At 41.6% G+C, this 13,925-nt stretch overlaps 1 long non-coding RNA gene across 1 annotated transcript in view; it reads right to left on the bottom strand.

Annotated features, from left to right (window-relative positions):
* The window catches only part of LOC144366653 (uncharacterized), a 77,701-nt gene that overhangs the window by 46,119 nt on the left and 17,657 nt on the right, over positions 1 to 13,925 (bottom strand). The window lies entirely within an intron of this gene.

The following is a 13,925-nucleotide window of genomic DNA, read 5'->3' on the forward strand; positions in this document are numbered from 1 at the left end:
TTGTTCCTTTACCCATGGCACAGTAATACCTCTAAAGGCTTTATTGGATTTTTGAGAAAATGAGATGAACTAAAGTATTTAAGAGATCTATCACAGGCTGTATTGGTCAAAGGTCTCTAAGGAAACAGTTCATATAGGTTGTATAGATATATATAGAGAGGAAAAACTTAAATAATTTGCTTATGTAATTGTGGGAAGTTCAGTAAATCCAAAATCTGATAGAGGAAGCCAAAGGCTGGAGACGCAAGAAAGAGTTGCCAGTAGAGTCCCAAAGCTATCTACTATAGATCCAGAAGGATGAAGACTAAAGGCCGTATCCAGGGGAAATCCTCTATTTAGGGGCATTCAGAATTTTGTTTTATGTAGGTCTTCAACTGACGATTGAGTGAAGCTTAGAAACATTGTAGAGAGAAACCCACTTTACTCAAAGTCCACCAATTTAAATGGAAATCCCAAGCAAAATCATTCTCATAGAAGTTTGCAAAATAATGTTCGACTGTGTACGTGGGCACTGTGGACCAGCCAAGTTAACATAAAATTTACCATCACCTAGTGCTTGGCACTTGGTAAGTGCTCAGTAAAGGCTCACAATGGTGACTTTCTATTATTCTTATAAATTAAAGAAGAGCATCCCTTTTCTCTTGTGGTCTTCTATGTGGTCGGACACAGTTGGTACAGTCAGGGTTAAAGGGAGAAAAACACCCATGGTCTGAAGGGAAAGAGACAGAACTGACCACACTGTTATTAAACCCCACCATTATTGAAATCCTTTCTTTCTCAGAAAGTGAAAAGGCGCAAGGGCTGGATAAATAGTAGCTGTATTATACTCTGTCTGGGAAAGAGATTATCAATGTCATAATTACAAGATTTATTTGAAAAAGAATGTAATGGGCCGTTTTCTATTGCAAATGGGCCCATTTTTCTCAGATGACTAAGATGTGGTCAAACCTTCACTTCAACCCCATGCTCTAATGGGATGGTTTAGGCAAAAACTTCTCATCCATGGCCCTCAATTACTCCCACTGTAAGTCAAAGTTTTGATAATTTCAGAGGTGGAGCAAACAAGAGTCATCTACCCAAGGAGATGCTAACAGGGCCACCTCAGATCGGGCCAAGTGGGAAGGACTGTGAGCCCTTAACTTCTCTAAGTATTTGTCTTCCATCTAAGGCTTCTTTCATTTGTAGAAAGAGTTTTATGAGTTTTTTTTAAAAAGTTTGAATATTTTTAAAAAAAATTTTTAAATCAACACGATATTTGTACCTATTTATAGGGAACAATATTATAACGTGATACATGTATACAATGTGTAAAGATCAAATCAGGGTAGTTTTCATTACCTATCTCCTCAAATATTATCATTCCTATAAGTTGGGAACCTTCAAACTCTTCTGGTTACGTTGAAAGGTTGTAATTAGTTGTTGTAGACTCTAGTTACCCTACTGTGTTCTGGAACACTCTCCCATCTAACTGCATTTGGATATCCAGCTTCTCCTTATTCTGTCTCCCTCCTACCCTTTTTATACCAGTACTTTGATTCTACTTCTATAAGGGCAACTGTTTTGTTTGCACAAATGATTCACAATGTGTGGTTTTTTTTTTTTTTCCTGTGCCTGGCTTACTACACTTAACAAAAATAAACTTGACTGATTTGACTTAACATCTCATCTGATGCTACTTATCACCGTCAAGGGTTTGTGCTGGAGTCTGTGATGGAGTATTCCCAAGACAGAGGCCTCCTTATTATTATTTTTTAAATATTTTTCTTTAGTTGTAGATGAACACAATGATTTCATTTTATTTGTTTAATTTTATGTGATACTCAGGACTGAACTCAGTGCCTCACACATGCTAGGCAAGCACTCTACCACTGAGTCACCACCCCAGGCCCAGAGGCCTCCTTATTTTATGAAACAAAATATTATAGCATCTTTAGAGAGCAGACATGGTCAAAAGTCTTTTTTTTATATTGAAGTTGGGGCATCCTTGGTAGCCCCAAATTGTTATTACCTATTCTTACCTGAAGAGAAGAAAAAGAAACAGACGAAAGAAAAATATGTAACAAGGAAGAAAGAAAAGGAACAAATAGTATAATTCTGAGCTGTGCTTCTAAAACTTATTCAGCCTTCATAATTCTTACCATATTCTGCTATATTTGTGTTTTCTTAATAGCTGCATGGAGTTATAATTGACATACAATAAACTGCACATGCTTGAAGTACGTAATTTGATGAGCTTTGATGTACATATACATCCATGAAACCATCACCTACCCCAATTAAGATACTGAACAAAATCACTCCCAGAAGTTTCTTTTCACTAACCTATAATCTCTATTACCCTTCTCCCACATCCATTCTTGCATGTAATGGATTGGATGTGACCTGTTCCCTCAAAAGTTCCTATGTCAATGAAGAAATGTTCAGAAGTGCAATGATTAGATTATGAGAACTGTAACCTGATCAGTCTACCCTAGTTTGAATGGACTGACTAGGTGGTAACTGTAGGTGCATGGCTGGAGGAGGAGGGTTGCTGGGTGTCTTAGAAGGGTTCATATTCCCTTCAGCCTCTTTCTCTCCCACTCTCTCTCTCTCTGCTTCCTCGCAGCCATGAGCAAAGCAACTTCCCTCCACCATAGCCTTCCACCATGATGCTCTACCTCACTTTGGGACGGAAGAATGGAGTCAGCATACTATATTTAACTTTTAAATACTATATATTTAACCTCTGAAACTGTGAGACAAAGTCAACTTTCCCTTTTCTAAGTTGTTCTTGTCAGGTGTTTTGGTCACAGCAATGTAAAGCTAACATATAATAGCAACCATTGATCTGCTTTCTATCTACATATTAGTTTGCATTTTTAAAAAGCTGCATGAATGCAATCTTTCCGTAGATACCCAGTTTTTTGTCTTCTTTGTACTCTGGCTTTATTAACTCAATATAATTATTTTAAAATCCACCCATGCTGCTGTGGCTTGGTAACACATTTTTATAGTGGAGAAGTTAGCCATGATATGTACGCACCACAATTTGTTTATCCTTACTCCTTCAGGATGTTTGATAAGTTTTCTTTATCTGACTATTTCACATATAGCTGCTATTTGTACTTATACCAGTCCTTGTATGGAAGTATTCTTTTATGTAATACTTTTTTATGAAATAATATATTCCTTTATGGAAATATTCTTTCTTGCCTAACTAATAATAAAATGGGCAAATCATAGGGTAGGTGCATATTTAACTTTTAAAGAAATTTCCAAACTATTTTTAATTGACTTACCATAGTTCATTCCCGCAGTGTGTAATAGTTCTGTTCAATCCAATATACTTGCCAACACTTGGTATGGTTGGACTTTTTAACTTTACCCATTGTAATAGATGTTTAGTAATACCTGATTATGAGTTCCCTAATGACTACTGATGTTGAGCATATTTTCATGAATTTACTTCCAATGCACCATCTTTTTTTATTTTTTATTTTGGTGAACTGTTTAAATATTTTGTCCAATTTTAATTGAGTTGATTTTCTCATTATTGAATTTTTTGAGAGTTCTTTATTTAGTCTAGACTCAAGTTACTTGTCAGAAATGAGAATTTTAACAATTTTCTCCCAGTTTGTGAGTCATATTTTCATATCTTTAATAGTGTCTTTCTAAAAGCAAAAGTTCTTAATTTTGATAAAGCCTAAGTCATCACTTTTTTTTAATTTACACATTGAGCATTTTGTGTTGTTATCCCTAAGGAATCTTTATCCGACTTGGGCCACAAAGATTTCCTTAAATTTTCTTCTGAAAGTTTCATAGTTAGTGTTTTACCTTCAGGTATATGGTCCATTCGGAGTTAATTTTTGTGTCTAGGATGAGCTCTAGATCAAAGGTTTTTGTTGTGGTCATTTGTCTCCTTTTGCTTGTTGAAAACACTATAATTTCCAGTCATTGTTCCCTCTAATCTTTTCAGTCCCTTACCCCCAGCCTCTGGTGACTTCCTTCCATGGTTGCACTCATCAGGAGCCTCTGGACAGAGCTAGAGTTCTCTGGAATGATTTCTCCTCTGTGCCCCATAAATTAACATCTTCACTTCCATGGACTCCCAAGATCTGTCCCTGTGACTATCACTAAGCTCTGCCTGGGTTCCCCACCCCTGCACCATGACCTGGAAATTCCCTTCAGGCAGTAGTAGGACCTCATCTGTCTCTCCTCCTTCAAGGAGCCTTAGGGGCCAGGTATACCTTGGTGGTAGTAGAGCACCTGCTTGGTGTGTGTGAGGCCCTGGGTTTGATCTCCTGTATGGCTTAGGCAGAGCAGGGATCCCTATCCTTCATTGCCTGAGTCCAATATCCTGAGTACTTCTGCTGTGTGTGTGTGTGTGTGTGTGTGTGTGTGTGTGTGTGTGTGTGTGTGTCAGCTGCTCAGGTAGGAGGGTAAATTTGTCCTTGTTATTCCATCTTGATTAGAAGTAGAAGTCTTCTCGATTCTTATTCATCCTAAAGTTCCCTTTCTAAAATTTAACCTTTCCTTTATTCCTTCTAAGCACTTGTAATAATGAGATGATAGACCTGAGACATTGTTGTTATTGTCCTTATTCTAATGTCACAAAGTGTCACATTTTTAAATGTACAACTGTATTCCATCCCAAATTATCGTATACTCCTATGGTGTACAGAATACAGATGGGGTAAAACCAGTGAAGTATTCCTACCCACTCATTACCCCATTTGTACCATGAGTATGAAAAAATTCTCTGGGAAATCTGTGATCCACTTTGTACTACTCCTTCCTCTTAAGCTTTAAGAAAAAGGAAACTATTTTGCATGAAAATCATGTGCACATCTGTAGAAAACCTAATCTTGCACATTCCAGAGCTTTAAAACCAAGTAGCACACCTGCTAACCCATCCTTACTAAGTCAGAGCCAGGAACCCTGCACAGGTGTCCAACCCTGGCAGGGGGTGCTCTGTACCTGCTTCCCCTCTGCTCCCAGCTCCTCTGTTCCGCTGCTGACCCACTGATGGGTGTGTTACCTGGACCTGTGCAATGTTCAAGGGGCTGATGGTGACAACGGAGCTCAGCGTAGGTAGGAACATGGCAGTAAGGAAGGAAAAGGGTTAACTCTCTGGTAAGGTCGATTGATGTCACTGTCTGGGCTTCAATTCAAAACAGAATCACAAATTCTCTCCTTCTGTCTTACAGACTTGATTTTATGGCTTATATTCATGTTATGGAGGAAGTTAGGGGCCAAAGAGAATGATTTTCTTTTTAAATAGACGGGATAAGCTCCCACAAAAAGGATTAGTACCTCATAATAACGGGGAGACTTTCTGGTTCGTCTGGTCAGCCCCTGGGAAGGGTTTTTTGCCTTCCAAAGGAACTCTCACCCCTTCAGAACCAGCTCTCAGGAAAGGGCCAGAGAGCAGTTCTTTGTTAATCATTGATTTAGTACAGCAATATCAGGGGGCATAAGTCCAAATGGCCTGTACGGTGTGGAATAAAAATAGCTGCATCACAAAGATATGTGGCCACTGTCATGTGTACCACTGTTAGGGACAAAAAGGGAGCTTTGGGTCTGCAAGGAACCAGAGAGGGTATGACCTGCCCCAAGGGACCCTCCTGGTGCCATTTGGTTTTGATACAAGTGTACAAAATCTTCCAGTTTACAAAGTAATCTTTAAGCCTGACTTTTTCTCATGAGAAACTTCCTGATATTTAAAATAACTGGAAAAAAAGAAAAATATTAGATTTTAAACAGCACAAATTGGTTGGCTAAACCATGGGTAACCATTGGACAAACCTGTGACATTACCTTTAACCCAAGGAGTCTGTGTTGTAAAACTTCTCTGATGTTATATAAAGAAATTGTTATCACTTTGTCAACTTGGAAGAACTGGGAAGGGTCAAAAGAGTGAGAGTTGGAAGAAATCAAATCAGCATTATCCAAAAAGAAAGAAAGAAAGGTGTTTCAAGAGGTTCTTCAAAAAAAATTTAAAACAGAATCATATATAATCCAGTAATTTCACACTTCTGAGTATTTATCTAAGAGAATCAAAAAGAAGGCCTTGAAGATATTCGTAGATCCATATTTAGTGTAAGCATGCTGCTCACACTAGCTAGACCTGGAAGCAACACAAACATACATTGATAGATGAATGGATAAATTAAAAGTAGTCTATACACACAACAGAATATTATTTAGCCTTAAAAATGCAATTCTGTCATATACTAGAATATGAATGAACCTCGAGGACATCGTGCCAAGTGAAATAAACCAATCACAAAAAGACAAATGTGTATGGTTCCACTTACATGAGGACCCAAAATGGTCAAAATCACAGAGACAAAGTAAATTGGTGATTTCCAGGGGTTGGGGGAGAGGGGAACAGAGGGGGTTTCACTGTCACACATTCCAACAAGTTGGCAGGAGGTGAACGATGGTTGTGCCATCTTCAACACAGTTGAAGGTCACTCAGTGGGAGTCAGGGTCACACCATGTGAGTCAAGGTCACTCCATGTGTCAGGATTTGGCAGCAGTGGAAGAAAGAACAAGGTAGATTTCTATGGGCCACATCTGGAAGTACCTCACATCATTTTGCTCCCATTCTTCCAAGGGAAGCTGGAAAATGTATTATCTGTGCATACCAAGTCAGAAAACAGATTGCTGACCTGCCGACCCCCTCTAACACATAAAGGAAAGCCTAAAGTCAGCTGGCTATCAGGTTGAAATTCTGGAGATGAGGGGCACCAACCTTCAGGCAAGCTCTCTTGCCAAGATGGAAAAGATGGTTTTCCATAGGGACTTGAAGGATTCAAATTTGGAGGAATTTTTCAGCCATTTTGTAAACTAATTTTAATGGTAGTCAGGAGAAAGAACAGGAACTCTGCCCCTAACTTGGACAAGTTTTAATTTCTTTCAAAATTTAAATTCCCTTTCTACCAAACAGATACAATTATGTAATTTTTAATATTGTCCTAAGAATTAGAGACAGTTTTTATGTAATGCGCACGCATGGCACACAGCCATTATGAAATCCAAATGGCTACCCAGGTTCTGTAGAGGCCTCTCCATGGCCAGGACCTCAAGGCTTCCAGATATCCTTTCAATGTTCATGCAGACCTCAGGGTCAGGAATGTTCCTTGGCTTAAGCAACATTTGTTTTCCCATTGAATCCTACTTCTATCCACTGAAACCACTCCAAACAAGGCAAGTCACTCTTCCATGTGCCAATTCTGCAGACATTTTAAAATTGCCCTACTCAAATCTGCTCTAGTATCTTCAACTTCAAATCTCTCACCATGCCTATTGTTCTCCTCTGAAAACCTCTGCTTTCCTTTTACGCCTCCTAAAATGTGATTTACAGATAGTAAGACACATTCCAAGTAAGATCTGACCAGCATAGAGTCCAGTAGCAGCATCTTCTCTTTTGTTTTCAGAAATATATTTGTCAGAGTACGGTGTCAGTTTTGCTGCTGTAACAAAAAGACTTAAAAATACAATTTTTCAAATAAGAGAGAAGTGTATTTCTTTTCTCATGTAATAGTCCAGAGATAGGTAGGTGGTCCAGAAAATTTATTTGGATTATTCATATTTTCAAGTTTTTTTTTATTCTGAAGCTTTTCTGTCCCCCTGGGGTGTTGACTGTATGGTTACAGCTGTCTCACCAATGCCACAAACAGGTTCTGGCCAGCCCATAGGAGGAAGAAGGAAAAGCATGGAGGTGAATGATGCTCTTCCATGGAAGTGAACACTAGCTGTGCTCATCAGTCCTCACTTCTGTCCACAGTCTGTCATTAAGGGCTTCATCACATGGTCACAACCAGCTGCAAGGAGACTGCAGAATGTAAATTCTATTTGGGGGCAAGGCAATAGAGTAAAACAAAATACTTCACTAAAACCAGAGGTGGGTAGGACGTGGTAGTGGCACACTTGTAATCCCAGTGGCTCTGGAGGCTGAGGCAGGAGGATGGTGAGTTCAAAGCCAGCCTCAGCAATAGTGAGGCACTAAGCAACTCAGTGAGACCCTGTCTCTTAATAAAATACAAAATAGGGCTGGGGATGTGGCTCAGTGGTTGAGTGCCCCTGAGTTCAACCCCCAGTACCTTCATCAAAGGAAAAAAAAAAAACTAGAAGTGGATTTAGTTAGTAGAAGCAAGGAAAAAAAGGGACACAGGATGACTAAGAGTCTGTGCCAAGAGAAATTCTGAAAAACTAAGGAAAGTCCCCCAGATTGAAAGAAATTAAGAACCAGTTAGCAAGAATGAATAAGAACTGCTAAGATGAAATGGGGAAGCAATAAATAGGGCACAAGAAGCTCAGTTACATGGCGAGCTGGGAGGTAACAGGACAAATGTAAACAAATTGAAGTGCTGTCATGGTTGCCTAGAAAATAAGTGATGACACTAGATAGATGCTTTCACCAGAGAGCCGAGGTAGAAGTTTTAACTTTTTAAGTACTATGTATTACAGTTCTGAATCAATCTAGTGGAAATAGCCTAGCCTAAGAGGCGAAAAAAACTCTATGAGAAAAATGATTTTCCTGTTTTCTGAGGAAGAGAGAAATTGGCTGAATCAGACAGGACTTCCCATACTCAATTTCAGTTATCCTACCCTCGGAAGAACAGGGAATTTAATCTGGAAGTTCCCAAAATGTCAATAAATGAAAAAGGCAAACAAATTGGGGAAAATAAATATTTTAGAGTTGGAGTGGGGTGGGAATAATTACTGTGAAATATGCTAAGTGCCTTGCCTGGTTTCTGGTGGTTTCTTGGGGTTTTAAGGTTTCTTTCTTATGATTCATTGGCCACAAATCACTGAAAATACCAAGAAGGAAAAGATGCTGTGAGTAAATGCATAAATCCCCCTCAGCTTTTAATAAAACTCAAATATTGACACTTGGAAAGATTATTTTTTTTTCCTTTTGGTAACAACAATCAACCCCAATAACATTGTTAAAAAATACAACTCCATGTGTAGACCCTGCTGAACATAGTAAATTAGGCAACATCATAATTTCATAAATAAAGGGGCACCATACTCACTTATTCAATTACTTTTACAGAAGAGAAGCAAATGTATTGTGACCACATTCCCCACCATGACACTGGAGCTCAAGATTAGTACATTAGAAGAATCTCTGCGTGGGAGTATCTGTCGTCCTGGGTTGGAAGACAGAGCCATGATGGGTTCTACTCAATAGGCTAATATCCCGCTAAATTTTTCTGGGTAAACACTCTACTAGAACTGCTTTCAGGAAAGAATAGAGGTTTTCAAATCTGAAGTCCTACTATGGAATGGGATAGACCCCATTCCTGAGCAAAAAGACAGCTCTAGAGAAAGATGATAGAATTCTAAATTACTGTAAAGGCAACGTTTGAGAAGATCTCTCTCTCTCTCTCTCCACATCTGTTCTGTGAGATTTCTTTTTTTTTTCCCCCACCAGAGGTAATTCTCAGCAACCTCCTTCTAGAACTAGCTTTGAAGTCCTCTGCACACCTGTGTAGATTATAAAGCAGGCAGCAGCTCTTCCACACCCAAAGTAAGTTCACAGCGTGTCAGTTAAGACATGCCCTCTAGCAACCTGTGTAAAAGTTAAACCCAAGCTTGATATAATCTCCTGAAGTGGTTCACCCTTGCCTGGATTTAGCACATATTCCCTGTGCTTGAAAAAAGGAGAGCCTCCTTTTTTTAAGTAGACCTCTATTTTCAGAAACACACACCATGGGTAATGGGGCTTTGGCGATAGATGCTCTCAGAATATTATGGAACTGTTCTGTCCAACTCACCTGACCGTCCCTCATTCTTTCTTTGCTCAGGGGGCTACGTGTGATTAAAACAAAACAAAACAATAAAAACCACACTGCTGATAAGCTCCGCCACCTCTTTGGTTTCTGGCTTTTGAATTAACAGGTCATCGACAAATACTGGGGACTAAAGGAAGGGTCAGTTTCTCTTTCTGGCGTTGCCTGAGAAGTAGCTCTTCCCCAATTCTCTTTCTCTCCAGAACTCCCCAGCCTTTGTCCTGTGCAAGGCATTTTGGGGCTGACCATGTTTCTTGATATTGGTGCTGAGCTGGGAAAGGCCAGGACACATCACTGGGGTCAGGAGACCAAGCAGCTTGGGGTCAAAGTGCTGGCCATGCTGGCAGGGCACAGACAAAGGAAGCATAGCAAGAACTTGACTCTGAGCCAGATGCTTGCCCTAGGCCCAAGCACCTTGCTTGTTTCCAGCTGCAGAGGCGGGGGACCCTGGGCTCCGCCAGCCTGGCCTTGCAGGTGTGGCAGGGAAGTGGTTGCACCTGGCTCAAGAGGGCCTGCCAGAGCAAATCACAGGCATGTGGTCCTGACCCAGGGCCACTCCCTGACCCCGTGAAGGCGGAACTCCCTGGTTCCTTCCTTGGAATCCAAGGGTCCCTCTCCCCAGCCCACCTTTCAGTCTGGCCTTGATCTTGTGATTCCCCGTGGTTCCTGGAGTGCTCCTAAGGTCACCTTCTAAGATCAGCTCAGCTCCTGAGAGCACTGATAGGGAACCTCGTCCCTCCAGGCTACTGAACCAGCAGAGTTCTTTCCTCCTCAGGCTCCAGATGTACTGTATTCAACCCATAAGTTAAAATGAATCTCCAGGCAGTAGGCACTTTCTTGTTGCCACCAATGCTATTTTCTTTTAAAAGACAGTTTCCTGCTCCTCTAGACTCTCAGTCTCTGGTTCTGGTCTTCATGTGCAGGAAAAAGTCATGGTATGCAGGAGATCCTCAATGACCTCATACCCCAATGAAAGACTCACTTTCTCTCTGTCCTTCCACCGTTCTCTGGTAAGCTGACTTGGGCCATAGGTGAGCCCGTGGACCCTCATTGGAGGGAGTCTAACATACTGCCTTAAGATTCCTTTCTCCTGATCCCCAGGTTGGTCCCATACCACCATCCTTATCAAGCCTGTCCTTCTGTGTCTGCCTGGTGACAGGCTCAAACCAGAAGACACTGAAGGGAGATCCAAGATGATGCCATATAATTTTGGCTTATAAATTGCACTTTCTCCTACTGTTACATATTCTACTCCTAGAATAGTATAATCGTAGACAATCCATTCTGTATCATCCCTATGTCAGAGTTTCCCAATTTTGTGAGTAGAGTTTCTCTTCGTGGGGTGGGAGCTGCATATATGCAGACAATTTACTTGCGGTTTGAGAATAACTTGAGAACTCTCAAAACCTGGGAGCAGGGATGAGCAGAAACCCTGCCCCTGGGGTTGGTATGTGTTCTGTATTCTGTATCCTGTCCTTATCAGGTCTTTTATGTTCATTTGAACCCAAATTTCCAGAAAGTCCTCTTGACTGTGTGCACCTCTTATATCCAATCCCAGTCTTTCCTGTTACACCAACATTATCATTATTGACATCAACTTCATTACTAATGTCACTATCCCTGGGCTCCACCCCAGATCTTTCCTAGGAGACATGTTAGCAGGGGGAATTCAAGCTTTGTTGGCTTGAAGCTTAAAGTAAACTTTGAAAGGAAGAGAGTACAAAATTATCTTACCATTACAAATTTATATATCTATATACATGGTGTACATGGTTAAATTATCTTACATATCAAATATGTCATAGATGCAAACGTAACTTGAAGTCCCTTACCGTGGCTTTGGAAGGGCCTATATACAGCCAGGGGACCAAAGCTTAAGCCTCATTAGCTCCATGTTAAGTCCATCTCTCTGTAAGAACCTAAGAGAAATCCCACACCAGCTAGCCAAGAAGATTTCTACTCAAAGCTTCACCATCTACTTGAAAGTTTCAGAAAAAATTTTTATATGCAACTAAGAGTTCCTATGGCTTATGTTCTCAGAACCCCTGTATCTACTGGTGAAGTACAACAGCAATAGCTTATTTTAATTAATTAGATTTTTAATTAATGCCTCACCACTTAATTAAGAAGGATTCCTTGGAGTAAAACTTTTCTTAATCTTTTCTGCCTGCTATCAGAGGCAGTGATGAGACAAAGAAGGTGATGTGTATTGGTTTTTATTCACTCAAAAGGTTTTATCATCTTTATAAATAATATCAGAATAAATTCTAACATCTTCCAATAAAACGTTTTCTTTCTCTGAGACGTTTTGTGCTCTTTCTCTGAGACTCTGTTTCATTTCCATTATTCAACTTAATCTAGTAACATTTATTGAACAGCTACTATGTGCTAGGCGCCACTGCAGGCCCTCTGGAGATTCAAAGAGAGTTACTACTTATCCTTGCCTTCCCTGGAATCCTGGGTAAAGCAAGATGAGTCTGGGTAAAAGTTAATTAGTACAAGCAGAAGCAGTGTAAGAGATAAAAGAGGGGGCCAGTGATGAGGCTTGAATTGACTTTGATGGCGGTTTCCTAAGGACCATGCCAAAGCTGGTTTGAGAAGTCACAGTGTCAAGATGGACCAAGCATGGTGCTAGACACTTTATACACAGAATCATGTTCTCACAGTTGGGAGTAGAGGACAATGAAGTCATGAGAACCTGGGCTATGAGTCCTCATTCTGGTTGAAGCCCTTGCTACATTTTCCCATGGCACCTGTTGGTTTCCTGTCATTACGCACATCCCCTTGGAATAGCTGTTCAATGCCTTCCCTGCTGCAGGCACCATCAGACAAGGACTGTGAGTCTATCTTCTTAGCCACTGTTTCCCCAGGACCTAGCTCAGACTAGTGGGATGCAGGAGCACAATAAATACTCGAATGGACTGACCCAATGAGAGAAGACGGGGAGAGGGAGAAAGAGAGGGGACCTGTTAGTCAACTTTTTGTGGCTGGGACCAGAATACCCCACAAGAATAACTTGGAGAGGGGTTGAGATTTGATCCCAATTTTCCAGAAAGTTCTCTTGACTGTGTGCACCTCTTATATCCAATCCCAGTCTGTCCTGTCACACCAACATTATCATCATGGACATCATCCTCATCACTAAGGTTTGATCAAAAACCATGAGGTTTCAGAGATTTAGTCCGTGGTCAGCCAACTCCATGGTTGTGGACACAGCGGGAGGCAGAACATCATGGTGGAAGGGCATGGTGGGGGGTAGCTGCTCAGGTCGTGGCTGCCAGGAAGCAAGGGAGCAAGGGGAAGATGAATGCTTTCAGGGGCCCAGCGATCTCCCTGCTCCAGCCAGGCCCCACCTGCCTACAGTCACCACCCAGTTAATCCATTCAGACTAGGTGGGCTGATGAGGTTGCGGCTTTCACCACCCAATCAGTTCATACCTGATATTCCTATATCAACACAGCTGCTTTTGGGGGACACCTCAGATCTGAACCATACCAAGGAGCAAAGGAGAGACAGGAAGTGAGGAAGGGAGGGGTTATAAAGGCAGCAAAACCACAATTCTCTCCCAGATCTGACCTTGAGAAGCCCACATGCTTCTTCTCTACCACACGGGGGGGGGGGTGGGGGGGGTAACCCCTGATGCTGGGTTACCTCCCAAGGGTAGGTTTCTAGCCAACTGTTTTCCTTCCTGGACACCCTGAGCCCATCTGGGTGTCATCACACTCAGAGACCACTGTTGTCCTCTCCCCAGAGGGTGTTGGTGTAGATACAGAGAGGATTGGAGGTCAGGGATGTACACCCTCCCGGGTCTTGAGGCTGAGCATCACCCCAGACTGACAGCAGCACAGTAGCTATACTGGGCAGGTGACACGGCAGGACAAGCCTCTCACCCAGCCCTGCTCCACACACCTGTCTATCTGCTGTGGAGGTTATAATATCCCTGGGGGTTGTCTATGCACTCTGGGTGGGGGTGGGAGGCAGTGGGAAGAGGAGATGCCTGCCTCAACCTGCCCAGCCTTGGCGGGGGATGGTGTGTTGTGGGGGGAGGGACTGAGGTGGAGGACCTGCAGTCAAAGGGCAAGTGAATGGGAGAGTCAGTACCTGCCCCATTAAAAGTGTTTGAGCTCCAGCATGATATTA

Source organism: Ictidomys tridecemlineatus, chromosome 9, assembly GCF_052094955.1.
Source record: "Ictidomys tridecemlineatus isolate mIctTri1 chromosome 9, mIctTri1.hap1, whole genome shotgun sequence".
Taxonomy (NCBI): Eukaryota; Metazoa; Chordata; class Mammalia; order Rodentia; family Sciuridae; genus Ictidomys; species Ictidomys tridecemlineatus.